Genomic DNA, 11494 nt, shown 5'->3' with positions numbered 1-11494 from the left:
GAGGGGAGAATATGGCTCATCGTCTCCAACAGAATGACAGTGCTGAGTCTGTGAATGGTCCCAGGAGGCCGGGTACCTGAACATCAAGCAGGTTTCCTGCTTCCTTACACCCCTTCAGCCAATGTTAACACCAATGACGGCTCACATGTTGGAATTTCTTACATGGATAAAATGTGCGGCAGAGGAGGAGGAGAGTGCACTGGTGTCTGCATCTTTCCAGCCTCTGCAACAGTTGGGACAATAAAAACAATGTCAAGGTTGGGGAGATCAGATTTAGGCACTTCAATAAATGCTCCCTAATTTTCAGAGGGGCTGAGCACACACAATTCCTGAAGGATTCATAGGAACTGCAGAGAGGCTCAGGACATCTGAGATATCCAGTGCCCAAATATAGATTTGGTGCCCAATATTAGGCATACAGAGTTCCGATGTGTTGGGTAACATTTTCAGAAGTGTCTAAATGACTTAGCACCTCTTTTCCATTGGAAATCAATAGGCCTTAAAAGTCCATGTCCCAGATCCTTAAAAGTATTTAGGTCACAAACTGCCATTAATTTCAGTGGGAGTCAGGTACCTAAATTCCTTTGAGTATCTGGGCCTAAGGCACTAAGATGTTTTGAAATACACCTCTACGTCAATATAGCGCTGTCCTTGGAAGCCAAAACATCTTACTGCGTTATATTGAACATGTTTTGATCCACTGGAGTGCACAGCCCCGGCCCCCCGGAGCACTGCTTTATCACGTTATATCCGAATTCGTGTTATATCAGGTGGCGTTATATCGAGGCAGAGGTGTATTTTGCCTTTAGCCATTTTAGAAAAAAATATGTACAGATTCATGAGAAAATCAACACTATATTTCTTAATAACAATTTTGATTGCACGTCTGAGATTCCACATCTATTAATAAACCTGAATGATACAAAATGGCTGAGATTCTATTTCTGTATCAGCTTCTTGCTTTTCAAAGTCTGCTTTAGTTGGAAGTTAAGGGCCAGATTGTGCCCGTAGGCACAGCCCTTGGGAAGGAGTAGTGCGTAAGCTCTGCTATACCACCCTATGAGTACCCCCAGGAGACGTTGTGCTTTGGAGACACCCCTGTGAAGCACACATCCTCTGAAGATCCCCTGTTCCATTCCCCACACCACATCACCTCCAGCCAGATCCGGTATGAAGAGAGCAGAACCATGGTTCCATCTATTCTCTGTCCAATCCTCTTTGCCGACTTGTTTGCTGGGTCGGGAGCACCAACGTCAATGCTCTCCTACAATGAAAATCAAAACCAAATAATACCCATAATGCCATGAGGAAATCTTAATTACCACTTTCCTAATCCACGGTATAACCACAATCTAGTCCTAGTGCTGTGGAGAATTTTCTTTTTAAATAAACTAGAGCACTGCCACCTAATTTTTAGTACTTTTCATTTTTCTGTGCAACTTATCATGTTCTAGGTATCTAACTTTGGCTCTTATGATTGCTCATACTTCTCCACCTAATGCAATCCTCCTCCTAAATAAATGTAGTGTTGCTAAATGAATGACTGCTTCATAATTTCATTAGTAAGTCAGTCAGCTTGCTAAATACATGTCTAGTTTAACCACAATTAGGCTTGCTTGGAATTCTTGACTCTAGTGCCTAGGAAGTGCTGTAGAAGAATCATAACAACACTGAATTTATTTTGCACAAACAAGCTGCCTCTCATAGATTAAAGCCTAATGATACCTAGACACAGAAAACCACTTTCTTTAGAATAATGAAGAAACAAAATTACCCTCCCCAAATAATTGAAGTCAACGTGGAGAGAGGGAACGTAAAGAAAGAATGGGGCCCATTGTATCTAAAATATCAGAGGAAGAAGCTCCACTGAAGCCTTGCTAGGTTTTGAAGACATTCCTTTTCCCTACTGTCCCATTTGTTTACCATGCGACTTTCTGATTCTGCAAGCAGTCTTTCTGGTTTGTGTTGGACTGACCGAGAGACAACCCTGACAATATTTAGCAATCTAATTTTTGCCTAGAAACTAAATGAATCCCACTGGCTTCACACCCTGGCCATGCGCCCTTTGTTGTGAGCCCCTCCACCAGTTTAACATGATTCAAAACCCAGAAAGCCCAGACCCTAGAGGTTCTCTCCCACATATAGGAACCTACTGGCACCACAGAGATGCTTTAGCCACTCCTGTGCTACCCCCTTTAAAGGTGCTGGGGCAGCGTTGGTCTAGCAATCTCCGGTTAATGTACCATTCCCATGGGGCAGTTAGCAGTTGATGCCTGACTGCATTAACCTGTGCTGAGGAACCAACTCAGGGCAGACAAGTCCCAAGATCTGGGGGGCAAAAGGGCACCATAATCCCCCTCCCCTTTTATTTGTGTCAGGTGCTTTTTAGTGACAATGAAGATCTTGCAGCCTTTGTTTAGAAAATGCAAATCACCCACATGCCAGTCCTTGCTTCCTATGCATCCCCCACCAAACCTCTAATCAGAGGGCCAAACAAGGGCCTGAAGATACTTTTGCCTTCATGTTGACAGCTAGTGTATAATACATCGCTCTACCACACATTGCACTCTGTGCTGATATGAAAGATACCAGCGTTTTCCTGACACACATACTTCTTCTTAGCATACGTGCCACGTGCCTCAGGTGGCACATGACCAAGATTAATCACCAAAGTTGGTCTGCTGGTTGGATCATTAGCTTCCTCGGCCTGGGCCAGGCACTGAAGGGGAGTGACACACATACAAGTTATGCAACAGATTGTCTTAACAGCATCCATTATCCCTGAGTGCTCAGTTCCATGTACAATTTATTATTACTATTTATTTGTATTTTTGTAGCACCTGGGAGCCCCAATCAGGAACCAGGACTCTACTGTGGAGGTGCTGGACAAACACAGAACAAAAGAATGGTCCCTGTCCCTGCCCCAAAAGCTTCAACTCTAGGTATAAGAAAAGAGGCAACAGGTGGATACAGACTGGGAGAGCACAAGGAAATAATGGGACAGTATTGGTCACCATGATGGTCTGTAGTCTCAGCACACCAGCAGCCTAATTGTTGTCCTATTTTTTGTCGGCATCACTGAAAAGAGTTTTAAGGACGGATTCAAAGCAGGAAAATGAGGAAGCTTTCCAGATGTTTACAGGTAGCTCTTCCCAAGTGTGAGAGGCAGCATGGAAGACAGCACAAATGTGCTTGTTTGAAAATGTAATGACTGGGTGATGAAGGCTGTCATCATTGTTGGATTGGAGATGGGAGTCATCATCTCAATAGTGTATGAGAGATGATATGGTAGTTGGGGATTAGCCATAAAAGGCCTTGAAAGAGAAGACTAGAAACTTATGTTTGCTACAGTGGAGAAAGGGGAGCCAGTGGAGGTGTATAGAGGAAGATCAGGAGTTATGTTCATGCTAGCAAAACTATAGTTATTGTTTCCATTATGAACACGTATTGTCTATTTCTGATAGGTTGACTTGTAATTATTAGGACGGAATTGATTGAAAACATGAGCCTAATGCAGAATTCAGATACCAGGGATAGCAAGTTATTTCATCTCAACATAATGCAGAACTGGGTTCACAGACCACAGCAGTACAGGGAAAAATGGATTCAGGAAAGCAAATGCTGTGAAACTATGAAATCTAGTGAGTCTGATGCAACAGGAGGAAATATTGAAATTCATGGGGATTCAAGAAATGCTGGAAATCCTAAAGAACATAGAAAAACCCAACAGACTACAATTCCTCTCCAAAAATAAAAAAAAAAATAAAAAAACAAACAAACCTTAGAACCTGGGACATGGTGTTATCAAAATGATGTCAGGAGTATCTGCTGAGACTCCGAAGGATAAAAAATAAATTCATATTGGTAATGAAGAAATTGAGGGGGAGGGGAGAAATTAAACAAGAACATGGAGTCAGTGAAGCCATTCTGGAAGTTAGGCTGAACCCCCTCACAAACAATGGACCTCCGTGAAATGAAACAGCCATATTGTATCTGGAGATCCTCCAATGCTTGAAGACTAACTGCTCCCTCAGCTAGCACTACCAAGGTCTTCGGAGCAAAGACAGAATTCTGCACATTACCCTCATCTTGTTAGTATGACTTTTCCTGATTTAATTAAATCAAGAGTAGAAAAGGTGGAAAGACACACAACAGCTGATCTCACGTGTATGGTTTAAATCTGGAATAACCTGAGGAGACTGGTGTTATTCCAGATTTACACCAGTATAACTGAGATCACACTCTAGTCCTAAAACCGCACTGGACAATGAATTTACTGTAGTTTCATAATGATGTAGCTGAGCTGAATTGGAGAGGGTTCAGAGAAGAGGCATGAAAATGACTAAAGGATTTGAAAACATGCATGACAGTGAAAGGCTCAAGGAGCACAATCAGTTTAATTTATCAAAGAGAAGGCTAAAGAGTGACTTCATCATACTGTATCAATGCCTACATGGGGAACTGAAATTTGATGGCAAAGGGCTCTTTCATTTAGCAGACAAAGATGTAACAAAATCGAAAGTTTGGAAGTTGAAGTTAGACAAATTCAGACTGGAAATAAAGGTGCATATTTTAACAATGACAGTAAGTAATCATTGGAACAATTTACCAAGGGTTGTGGTGAGTACTCCATCACAGGAGATCAAGATTGGATGTTTTTTCTATCTTAGGAGAGGAGACTAAAAAAAGCTTGGCTTCTTTAGCCTTTCAAAACAAAGATTCATAGGGGATATCATTGCTCTCCATAAATACATCAGAGGGGTACACACCTGGGAGAGTGAAAAGCTGTGTAGGCTAAAGGACAGTGTTGTCACAAGAACAAACAGGTATAAGTGGCCATGAATGAATTTAGATTGGGAATTAGATTAAAGTTTCTAACCATCAGATGAGTGGAGTTTAAGAATAGCTTGTAATAGGAGATGTGGGGGCAAACAACTTAGTAAGTTGGAAACCGGGGCATGTCACCAAGGAAATGTACATGGGAATAGTGTGAGCTTCTAGGGACAAAATCAGGAAAGTCAAGGCAAAGAATGAGTTACAGCTGGCAAGAAATGTTAGCGACAACAAGAAGGGGTTCTTCAAATATGTCACACAAAAAAAGAAAGATCAAGGATGGTGTGGGTCCGCTGCTCAATGGAGAAGGTGAGCTGTTATTGGAGGATGATAAGAAGGCAGCTCTGCTCAATGGCTACTTTTCTTCAGTCTTCTCACAAAAAATAATGTGACCAGATGACTAGTGAAGTTGCCATAGACAATAAAGGGGAAGGGATGCAGATGGGGATAACTAAACAACACATCAGAGATCTTCTGACCAGTTTGAACGAATTAAAATCAGCGGGGCCTGATGCTATTCACCCAAAGAAGGAATTAGCTGAAGAAATCTCAGAACCACTGGCAATAATATTTACAAACTCATGGATGACAAGAGAGATCCCGGAAGACTGGAGAAGGGCTCATGTAATGCCCATCTTTAAAAAGGGGGGAAGGAAGAGCCAGGGAACTATAGACCAGCCAGTCAACTACAGACCTGGGAAGCCATAGAGCAATGTATAAAATGTCCAATTTGCAAATACCTGGAAGATGAAGGGGTAATCACTGCAGCCAGCATGGATTTACTAAGAACAAATCATGCCAAATTAGCTTGATTTCCTTCTTTGACAGGGTAACTGGTTTGGTGGATAGGGGGAATGTGATGGATATAATATACCTGGACTTCAGCAAGGTTTTTGACACAATCCCACATGACATTCTGATAAGTAAGCTGGAGAAATGCAGGCTTGGCAGAACTACCATTAAGTGTACATAATTGGTTAAACAACCACAAACAAGGAGTAACTATTAGTGGAAGGATGTCAGATTGGAGAGACGTCTCAAGTGGGGTTCCACAAGAATCTGTTCTGGGTCCAGTGTTGTTTAACATGTTTATTAATGACCCAGATGTAGGAATAGAGAGAATACTGATCAAATTTTCAGATGACATCATGCTGCAGGGGTTGCAAACACTTTGGAGGACAGAGCTAAAATTCAGAGGGATCTTGATAAATTGGAGAACTGGACTATTGACAACAAAATGAAATTCAACAAAGACAAATGTAAAGTGCTACACGTAGGGAAAAGAAACCAAATGCACAAATAGAGAATGGGGGATAACTGGCTTAGCTTGGCGCAGCACAACTGAGAAGGATCTGGGAGTTGTGGTGGATCACATCCTCAACATCAGCCAGCAATGCGATGCTGTTGTAAAAAAAGCAAATGCAATTTTAGGTTTCATTAACAGAGGCACAGCGTGCAAGTCATGAGAGCTGATAGTACCACTCTGCTAGGTGCTGGTTAGACCTCAGCTGGAGTACTGTGTCCACTTTGGGGATTAGCAATGTTGGAGGTCCCTTCCACTTCTTGTTTTGTGTTCCTAAAATCTCATGCTTCAGCTGGGGTCAGGAAAGGATTCTTCCCCTCCCCCCATACCAATGAATTCGGAGGGGGGGGATGGTTTTGTTTTGTCTCCTTTGTCTGAAGCACCAGAGATGGCCATGGCTGGAGATGGGACACTGGATGGGGTGGGCTGGTGCTTTGAGGTGGCACTGAGCAACTCTCTCTGTCGGGTGCTTGGCTGGCTCATTCTTGCTCATATGTTCAGTGTCTCATTGATAATCATATGTGTGTTCAAGTAGAAATCCCACCCTAGATTGGAAAGGACCTTCAGGTTTTTCCGCTTTCCTCTGCAGCATGAGGCCTGGGTGACTTGCCGGGATCATCTGGGTATATCTCACTTAATCAATTCCCTGCCATTACAGGGACTTGGGTATCGGTGCATCTCAGTCCCTCCTATTTGCTGTCTATGGCACATACCAGTTTATTCTCTAGAGGGCTCTAATGCTTTGGGCTAATTTCAGTTGTTGGGTTTAGTGTGGCGTGCTGGATTGTGCTGGTGGCCTCTGGTACAGTGGATCAGACTGGATGATCCTGTCTCTTTGGGCCTTAAACTCTGTTAGTCTATCACTCTAAAAATATGCCTGGTTCAACTACAACTACTTGCTTTGAATCAGAAATGTCCTATAGCCTCTGTTACTCAGGAGCTCAGGCTAGATGATCACAATGGTAACTCCTGGCCTTAAAATCTATGAATTTCTCTTTTCCATGGGTGCTCACCCCCACCCTCTGCCCCTGGCCCCGCCCCCACTCCACCCCTTCCATGAGGCCCCACCCCGCCCCAAAGTCCCCGCCCCAACTCCGCCCCCTCCCTGCCCCTATTCCAACTCCTTCCCCAAATCCCCACCCCGGCCCTGCCTCTTCCCCACGTCCTCCCCCACCTTCCCCCCAGAGCATGCTAACGCTGCAAAACAGCTGTTTGGCGGCGGCCAGGCAGGAAACTTTGGGAGGTAGGCAGAGAAGCAGGGACACTCAGGGGGGAGGAGGTGGGGCGGGGAAGCTTGGCTGCCAATGGGTGCAGAGCACCCACTAATTTTTCCCCGGGGGTGCCCTGTCAGTGCCTATGTTCGTAACAAGGAACTAGCTTGTGTTGGTTACACTTGATTTCCCATATAACTATTGATAGGGCTCTGTGTTTGTCACAGAGGTTGTAGAATTTATGGCCATGGTGGGGGTGCTCTGGGCTTCTGCTGGGGAGGGGGGGAGAAGGGAAGGGGTGGGGGCTTGGGCACAAGAGATGGGGCCGGGGGTTAGCCTCCCTGGGCAGCCGGGTCACCGGCCACCCATGCAGAGGGCTGTTTTCAAGCTCGAACCTCCTCAGTCCAGACCTGCATGAAGTCACAGTCCATTGCTGGGCATACTTGGTGGAGGTGGCTGAGGCGGCCACTGTTACCCAGGGTTTTCAGAACCCAAAACAGTGGTAATTTAACTGTTTCAGTCCAGGAGGTGTCAGGAATAAATCAATGGGAACAGAGCAATTCTGTCTGATAAATGATCAATACAAGTAAGCATGCCCTTATCGAAAACTGGATTAAAATAGATTAGATTTAAGCACACAGAGACATAAACAATAGGTTTAGGACATCCCAGACATAGCTACCCACAATCTGAGATGGTTTTGAGTAATCACCAGCTGGACTTCCACTGGCCCTCTTTCCATCCAGCTGATGGGGAGTTTAGATGTCAGCTCCTTTTCCAAAGAAAAGCTCCCTCGGATTGCTCTGAGGTATTTATTTTACCTAATCTTTTGTAGCTAACTCTAACAAAGCACATACCTTATAGTGACTCCTAGTGGGTCAGCATAATAATCTCTACTGACTCACCAATTCTCCTAATTTCAACAAACTATTCATTATCTCAAAACATTTCTAGTATTTCTAGCCATAACAGCAATTTGTCAGGGGCAGCCAAAACCAAGGTTGCTATTCACTCACTTTCCTCCATAGCTTTCTGTCCCATCCTCCCATTCTGATTAACAAACTACAAATATGCAGCTGTCTGACCTTGTCTCACAATGGTTTAAGATTATTCCTAGCTATGTGATGTTTGATTTTCAGCCAGCAGTGGCTGAACATACAAAATGGCTGACTGCAGTATCGTCAAATTCTGGGATACATGCTGGAATGTCAAATTCCAGGGCAACAGCCGCAGGTGAAACATGGGCTGATCTCTAACCATTTGAGCCTGACTCTGGGACTTGCTGAGAGGCTTGACTTTCCAGGCGTCTGGGTTTCCATCGTTAGGTTGGTGGGCCCTAAGGTCTGGTGCTCTGGGTGACCACCACCAGTACAAAGGATCCTGTCTTCCAGTGTACCTCTCACTCAGTTTCGACCAAGGCCCCACCAGCTGATTTAGCCATTTCTGACTCATGTCTTTAGAGTTCCCTGTTTTTTGGGGTTGTTCTTCTTTCAGCAGCAAAGTCTGTGGGGTTAAGAGCAATTCTGAGAGCCAGAGCATACTGGGGCTTTGGTATCCACAAAGTTCTCCATCAAGGTGACTGCTTCGCTCATGGTCGCTGGCCAATTGCGGAGGACACACACCCTTCCTTGTGGGGGAAGGATGTGAATAAATTGTTCTGGGACGACCTGTTCAGCGACCTTGACTCTGGTGTGCCTTTCAGGTTGGAGGCACCACCAACAGGCGTCCTTCAGCCGCTGGGTAACCATCCATGGTCTGGCTCCTGGCAGGTACATCTCTTCCCAGAACCATTGCTGAAATATATTGGGCATGATGTGGAGGGCACTGAGGATCATGTTTTTCAGTTGTGTGTAGTCTTGGGCTGCAGCAGCCACAAGCCCACACTACGTGGATTGCTCTGGGCCCCATCAAATATGGTGCTAGGTGTGTGGCCCATTGTTCAGGGGTCACTGTGCTGCCAGGGCAACCTGCTCAAAAGTGACATGAAAGGCCGCCAGGTCATCATCAAGCCCCATTTTAGTCAGGCACATCGGCACCACGGGTGCTATCTGGGCCACTCCTCCAATGGGGCCTAGTGTCCCTGGGGTGGGCAGCATGGCAGTGATCTGTTGCTGTGATTGCTGGGCCCCCGATTCCTGAATTTTGGTTGCCCAGCTGCTAGAGCTTGGCCACCTGTTGCTATTTCTGGCTCTCAGCAAGCTACTTTATCAGCTTCTCCATCTCCATCAGGCTAGGGTAGGGAAGCTCTCCCTCCATCTCACTCCTGCATGTGACTCAGGTTCGGCTTCCATTCGTCCCCTTGACTCAGGGGTGGGACATTGCCATGTTCTCTGCCATGTTGTAAGCTTTCTGCATCTCAGGTCAGGGTCAGGAAATCAGCGCTCATGCCAGATTGGACTTTTGGGCATCGTGGTCTGTGGCTAGGCAGCTGAACAAGTAATAGCTGAGACCTCCTGGCTGAGGGTTGAGCAAATAAGCAGTCAGTAGCTCAGGCCTCTTGGCCTAAGGGTTAGTGCTCATCCAGCCCCAAGTGTGGGGCCAAAGGAAAGGGCCCACCCTGCTCCACCATGTCCCCGCCCAGGGCGCTAGAGGTGACTGGCAATCCCATTGCAGAGTTGGCAGGGAAATATGGTGTCACTGCCTCACCTCCTGGTAACACAACAGGATCAATCTTTCATTCCCCTGGGCTACTTCCAACTGGCATCCGGTAGGGGCTTCATGGCCACTGGGGTCTGGTTCCCAGTCTACTTGCCAAGTGGCTCGCTCTCCACTCCCTTTTGGGGTTCTTTAGCTTCCCAAGGCAGCGGCTTGCCTTTTCTCCAATCCAGCTCAGGAGAGTCATCGCCCACCACAGCCAGTCATGGGCTCTGCTAGTGGTTCGACTCCCTGGGAAGGACATCTGGCTCCTTCCCTGATCTGGCTACAACTGAGCTGCAGGGCTCTGATCTTATACTTCCTGCCTCACCCATACACATCCTGCGTGGGGAGGCGAGGCGGGGTTAGCTGAGCCCACAAGGGTGAGTTTACCCCTGCAGTGTTTGTCTTGTGGCCAAAATTGTTGAGTTTAATATTTTCATAAAACAGTCTAGTTCAAAATTAAATAGAAAAGTTAAATCAAAAAAAGCAAATACTTGTTTTTATTCAACTTAGAATACAAAAAGTGTTTAAATAAATCAAAAAAATGTAATATACTAAAGTCTAATACAATTGCTTAAGTAAAAAAAAGAAACTTCATTGGCCAAATTTTTTTTTAATTGAAAAAAATTGTTGTTAAAATTTGCATACCAACAGTCTTTAAAAGCAAAAACATGAAAGGTTAACCCACTCCCCATATTGCCCATGAGATCCTTCTGGCTACTTCAGATTTCTAGCCAGAGGGCTGGGGAAGAAAAAAAGCTATTGGACACCTGAGGTTGTACCGAGTGGACTCCTCAAAAGTGGGTGTGCTTGTCCTAGTTTGTTGCTACAAAGCTCTGTAATAAAGTTATTTTACTAAAAAAATGTACATGCATACATTGAATAATAAAACTAATGTACTGTATAATGGCAATGTGTATGTGTTCATTGTTAAAAAAAAGTGTATAAGTAAAAAGTAGAAGTTTCCTTTGTAGATTAAAAAAAGCCAAAAAAAAAAAAAGAAAAAAAACAAAACGAGTTAACTAAAAAAAAATAGCTAGCAAGCTCAGTCCAAAAATAAGATGCTGGCACCATCCAAAGACACTGCCCACAGCTAAGACTTGGCTAATAGCCAAGAAAAGAAAGGCCTAAATGTGCCCAAGCAACTATAAAATCTGCAAAACACTGCCAGGCATTAATGGAATGTGTTAGGTTTCTTTTCTCACAAATAAAAAAAGTACTACCCAAAGACCCTAGCAGCCCTGCCATTCATTAAAACAGAAAGACTGAGTCTACGTAAAGTCCATCAACAAAAGACTGCTTTGGCTCCACACTGGAAAGGCCCTTTCCAAGTCCTGTTAACCACCGCCACCACTGTGAAGTGCCAAGGACTATCTGCCTGGACCCATGCTTCTCACTGTAAAAAGACCCCTCCACCTCGGGAAGACTCTCCGACTGATGATAAGCCTATTTCTCCTTCTAGCTCTGCTGTGTCTTCTGAACAGCAAAAAAAAAAAAAAAAAAAAAAAAA

Source organism: Trachemys scripta, chromosome 3, assembly GCF_013100865.1.
Source record: "Trachemys scripta elegans isolate TJP31775 chromosome 3, CAS_Tse_1.0, whole genome shotgun sequence".
Classification (NCBI taxonomy): Eukaryota; Metazoa; Chordata; order Testudines; family Emydidae; genus Trachemys; species Trachemys scripta.
This window is presented reverse-complemented; position numbering follows the sequence as displayed.